This window comes from Hesperophylax consimilis, chromosome 17 (assembly GCF_061612785.1).
Source record: "Hesperophylax consimilis isolate HC1 chromosome 17, BYU_Hcon_1.0, whole genome shotgun sequence".
NCBI classification, from domain to species: Eukaryota; Metazoa; Arthropoda; class Insecta; order Trichoptera; family Limnephilidae; genus Hesperophylax; species Hesperophylax consimilis.
In genome coordinates, this window is record NC_142852.1 from 3,216,867 (window position 1) to 3,222,866 (window position 6,000).

A 6,000-nucleotide genomic window follows, 5' to 3' on the forward strand; every position below is an offset into this window, starting at 1 on the left:
AGAAAAGATAAGCAGGCCCAAGACGGGAGGGGGCAGACTGTCACCAAGTGCTTCCCAGGAGCATCATCCAATCGACAGCGTGCTGGACTTGGTGACAAATGTCGAAATGATTTTCAGCAACGACAGCGATCGCGCTATTTGCGAATCGCCTGATGGTTGGTAGAAAGTTATGTGATATATAATGGCACAACCAAGTTGGTTTAATTTGGAATTCCGAGAGGAAATGTTAACAAAATATTGTATATGTTTCAGATACCGCTGTGCCCAGCACATCTTGCCTTGGACTGCCTTGGACTGGTCAGTCGACAGAATTGCCTGTGTTTGGTAAGTCAGTTTTTGATAATGTAACTGATTATTTTGAATTTAACATTAAAATGCATGTCTAGTCATTTTTATTTATATTGTTGCATTCATATTTAAAGCTAATAAATAATACAAGTTGATAACTAGCAAACAAGTCTGAAATTAGTTGCCTTTTGAAACTCAAAAATTATTAACACTAAATACATCAATAAGTTCACAGTGTTTGTTTGCGCGGTGATGTATTCTTGGAATTAGTGAATAAAAAGAGTAGTTAGTATTGAGGTTATTGTTATATTTTAAATTGTCTGCTTTGAGTTTGTCTGGCAGGTACATTCATAGAAATTAATTCCAATAATTCAGGGCTTTCAATTAGAGATTTGATAATTTTCAATAAAAACAATATATAAGTTAAAAGTCTTCTATCTAGAAGTCTGGCTTGGGTGCGTAAGTTATTGTAATTTATAAATTCGATGGAAATATTTATTTTAAAATTGATGCACCGAAGGAATTTATTTTATACCTTTGTAAGGCATGAGAATGGACTTTGTAGTACGGTGACCATACTGTTGAATTGTATTCTAATTAACTTGGTACTAATGAGCAATATAGATGTTTTAAAGTTAACACATTTTTAAACTTTGCCCCCATTCTCAAAATAAAACCGAGCATTCTCATCCCATCGCTTGTAGTTTTATCGATGTGTAAGTTAAACTGCAGACTCTCGTGGAATAAGACACCGAGATCTCGAATCTGTTAAACTCCAGCCTTACTCATAATCGCAACACTACGATAATACGGACAGGTTAAGTGAAATTTTTACTCATAATAGCGCCAACTCGCGCGCATGCGCATTGCCTAATCTGACCGTATTAGCAGACGTCAGAATTTAACCCACCCGAAGACCAGGATTAGGCAGTATATGAGCGTATAAATTCGGAAATGGCTGACTTTGACAATTTTGACGTTTTGACTGGAGCTTTGGCAAATGTATTCATCCACCACGGGCACGGAAAACATACAAAAAGCGGTATGACCCATTTACGGCGCTAACGGAAGGAGATTTTAGGTCCAAATATAGATTCACCAAAGCAAATATGAGACGTTTGATCGATTTGGTACGGCCATATTTGCATGTCAATAACAAACGGGGTGGAAAAATATCTACCGATCTCCAAGTTCTTTGTGCCATACGATACTGGGGCAGAAACGAGGTAAGGATAGTGTTTATTGTTGCATTCCTGTGAAACAAATCAGCAAAATCGATAACTAAACAGTTTTTAAATTATTATAACATTTTTTTCGCAGATACAAGATGATTGTGCAGATTTACATGGATTTAGTCAACAGACAATGTCCCGTATTGCCAAAAGGGTCGCAACTGCATTTGCCCGCCTTGCTCCACAGTACATTAAAATGCCACAATGTATTGAAGAGCAACAATCAACAGTTGCAAAGTTCCAAGGAATAAAACGTTTTCCTGGAGTAATGGGTGCCATTGACTGCACACACATTAAAATAAGGAAAGTTGGGGGTGATGCCGGCCAATATTACATCAATAGGAAGGGGAAATATTCCTTAAATGTCCAGGTTTGTAAAGTGATAACCTCAATACGTGTCTGAAATATAAACATTAACCAACATTGATTGCATGAATAAATTCCTTCCAGGTGGTGTGCAATGCAGATCTAAAAATTATGGATATTGTTGCTCATTGGAGAGGCAGTACTCACGATGCTCGTATTTTCCGGGAAAGTTCCATCAAGCAGAGGTTTGAAGAAGGTCACTTTAACGGACGACTGTTGGGAGACGGAGGTTATGCCTGTACACCATATCTGTTCACCCCAGTTAGGAACCCAAGAAACCCCAGAGAAGTGGCGTATAACAGGGCTCAAATATCTACTCGCAACACGGTGGAGAGATGTTTTGGGGTATGGAAACAGAGATTTCGTTGCCTGCTGCGGGGTACGTCAGGATCTCTCGATACCATCAAGACAACTATCGTAGCTCTTGCTGTTCTCCATTGTCTTGCCATCGATATGAATGATCCTCAGTTAGGTAAGAAAACAACTCAAAATAAAAGATGTGTTAAAATGAAACATAATATAATATGTCAGTTTTTAGATATTCCTTACATTAGAGTTTTGTATGTACTAATGCTATGATTTGTAATTTGGAATAGATGATGATGAAGAACATGATGAGGGTGAAGGAGCAGAAGCAGGTGGTGGTGGTTTCATGGAAGTAGCCCCAAATGAACAAGTAGCCCCAATCAATCATATTGGAAATGCTACTAGACAGGTGTTCATTGATCAACATTTTTAAATGTATTAGTATGTACTCAATATGATTGTATCTACATATATAATTATATTACACTGAAAAAATGTACATACTCAATAGTATAATGTACCTGCGACACAAATGCATATTACACAATAATGAAGATATAATAATAAGACTACGGTATGATCAATATTGTTTTTTTTATTTTAGGGAAATCAGTTTACAACGTGCTTAATTTATAGTGTGTAATTCACCTAACTGAGAAACCATTTATAGATTTCCTTACATGGGCGTTGAGCTGGTCTATTTATATTACAAGGAATTCAATTTGATGTACGTCTGTACATTTTTATATAGCACAGTGAAGAACATTAATAAATGTAAACGAAAATATGAAATATAGATAAAATAAAATTATTATTTGGCTATCCATCCATCTTTCAGCATCGACATTTTAATTTTGGGTTCCTCCTCCATGAACCTAATCCTGGTCTGCGACTCTTCATCCTGTAGACAATTTTTAAGGCCACTTTCCTTCTTCATCAAGCTGACCTTGGTCTGTGACTCTACTTCCTGTAGACGAATTTTGGCCCTGGATTCGTCTTTCATGAGCCTGAACAAGTACTCCATTTTTTTTTGGTGCTCAAGGTGCATTATTTTTTTTGTTTCTTCAAAGACGTTCGCCTTCATTTGGGCTAAGTCGTCTTCCTGAAAATAAAAACATTAAATGACAAACTTTTCATAACTGGTAACATAATTATTCTATTTCCAACTTTCTACTATAATTTTTCCAATTTCCAATCCAGGTAAGTATGTTTATGTATCTTTGTAAATAATAAACTTAGATAGTGCCTATATATAACAAAGTGTACAGCAGAGGTGATTTCTCACAAAAACGGCGCTTTAGAATTATTATTTTTATTAATCCATATGTTAACACTACATACAAAATAACTATATTCAACTTTAGTCACCATGAAACAGGCAGTCACCTAGTACGGTGTTTTAATCTATTCTCTGCAAATCTCTTAATTATCGTGCATTTTATAGATAAAAAAAAATAATATTCATATATGAGTTATTGTTTTTCTTAGTAAACTTTCAGTTTTGGTACGACAATAAAGTCAGTTGAGCAAACAAAAATGTGGTGTGAAGAAATACTTACTTTATGGCGTGGTCGCCTCCGAGGTAGAGGTGGAGGGCAAGCGTGCAGCGGGACATGCTGGATGGTGTGTGCTTGTGGTGATAGTGGCGGTGGTGGTGAATCAGCTTCACTGGAAACCTGTAAAAAACACATATATTATTTGTATCAACATTGAATTCCTAGGAAAATAACAATACTATTTGAGCATCTTGGCAGTAAAAACATACCTCAGTCTGAAACTTCTCGCTTAAACGTCTTCCGTCTCTCTCCGAAGCAGCAGTTTTGTTACTCGATACTGTTTCCTGTTGATATAAACAAAAGATTATGTCCAACTGAAATTATCGTGCATTTTATACATAAAAAAAATAATATTCATATACGAGTTATTGTTTTTCTTAGTAAACTTTCAGTTTTGGTACGACAATAAAGTCAGTTGAGCAAACAAAAATGTGGTGTGAAGAAATACTTACTTTATGGCGTGGTCGCCTCCGAGGTGGAGGTGGAGGGCAAGCGTGCAGCGGGACATGCTGGATGGTGTGTGCTTGTGGTGATAGTGGCGGTGGTGGTGAATCAGCTTCACTTGTTTCCTGTTGATATAAACAAAAGATTATGTCCAACTGAAAAGTTACTGCTTTAAATATTGCAAATAGTTAGCACTCATTGTTGCGATGATCATTTAAGTAGGTTTAGGTATATTACCTCAAAAGACAACTTCCTATTGGGAACAGAGTGTGGCAGTGTGGAGTGAGGGGTTGATGTAGGAAAATTCATCTGTAATAATAAAACACAATTACCAATATAACTCCCACAATTAAAGCAAGATTTACATGAGTTTAAATATAGACAGAACCATCAATATTTCAATAATATTACTATCAACTTATCTTTTGAAAAAAAAATGCTGGTTGGCTGTTAAATATTAATTCATATAAAAAGTGTGTTTTTCCATTTAATATATAATGTCACACCACAAAGTATTTGCTTCCTTCGATAAAAAGATATTTACCTTTGCTTTAAATGTTGAATCGCTATCATCAACATTTTTGTCCGTTACGAATTCATGTGGTAACAAATCCACCATCGAGAGAATATCCTGCGAAGGACTTGCTGGTTGGGGACCTCCACCTGTTGCCATCACTTCCCTCCTATACCGGCTCAATTGGCTCTTACAAGCCAATTTGAGCATCTTCCATTGAGCTTGTATCTGACCCATATCTCTTTTTTGGTCACTTAGTGTGTTAAATCTGAAAAATAGTGTGCTATTAATTATGTGGTATGCATACCTTTACCTAATTAATTTTATACTATGATAATTTTTTTATTTGAAATGGATGTCAAAGCTACGAAGCGACAAACTTAAAGTTTAATCTGTAGAAAAGTTAACAATGCGGATATATTATGGAGGTATACTTACTTTAATAAAACAAGCTTCCAAGCTTCCCTCTTGGCAATTAGGGTGTTACTGTCCGAGTTTTTATTCTCTACAGCCCTCACGTGTTCAGCCACACAGTCCTTCAACAAGGCCTACAAGGAAAACAATCATTATACTTACACTAATTTCAAACAAGTAAACAAAACATTAGAGCCAAGATAAAAGTTAACAAACCTTTTCAACGTCACCCCAATTTTTGTTACGCTTGCGCCTTTTTAATTCTACCTCCAAATTAATGTCAACATTATCCATTTTTAGGTTATTCAAAGATAAACAAACCAACTATTGGATTACTTCTTTGACATATGAATAAACGTGAAGTTGGCAACACGCCGCGAAATGCCAAATTTTTCAAGTGTTGCTACTGTAAAAAAATCATATTCCATAATCCAGCCGTCGAGCTATATTGGGAAAATTTATGATTATGAGTAAAGATTTTTAATCTGACCAGTATAGGCCCCCACCCCTGTATAGCTAATACGGGGTATTATCGTCGTATTAGGGATTTCATTATGAGTAAGACTGATTATACCGTGCATGTGATGGTTATTGAAAAGAAATAATACTTAAATTTATTCATTGCTATTCATTTTGGTAGCGGCCGTTCTTCCAGTTTAGTTAGTGAATCATCGGGCGTTTTGTAACAGCAGAATGTTTTAAACTGTTAATTTGATATCAAATGCATGTATTTCAAATGCATTTATTAAAATGATAACAAATATACGGATAACAGTTGTTTAATCACAGAAGGATTACAACGGAATGGCGGTAGATATAGACGGTAAATAAATAAGGAGGTTTCCCAAGATAAACAACGTTTCTCTCAACCTTTGTCATA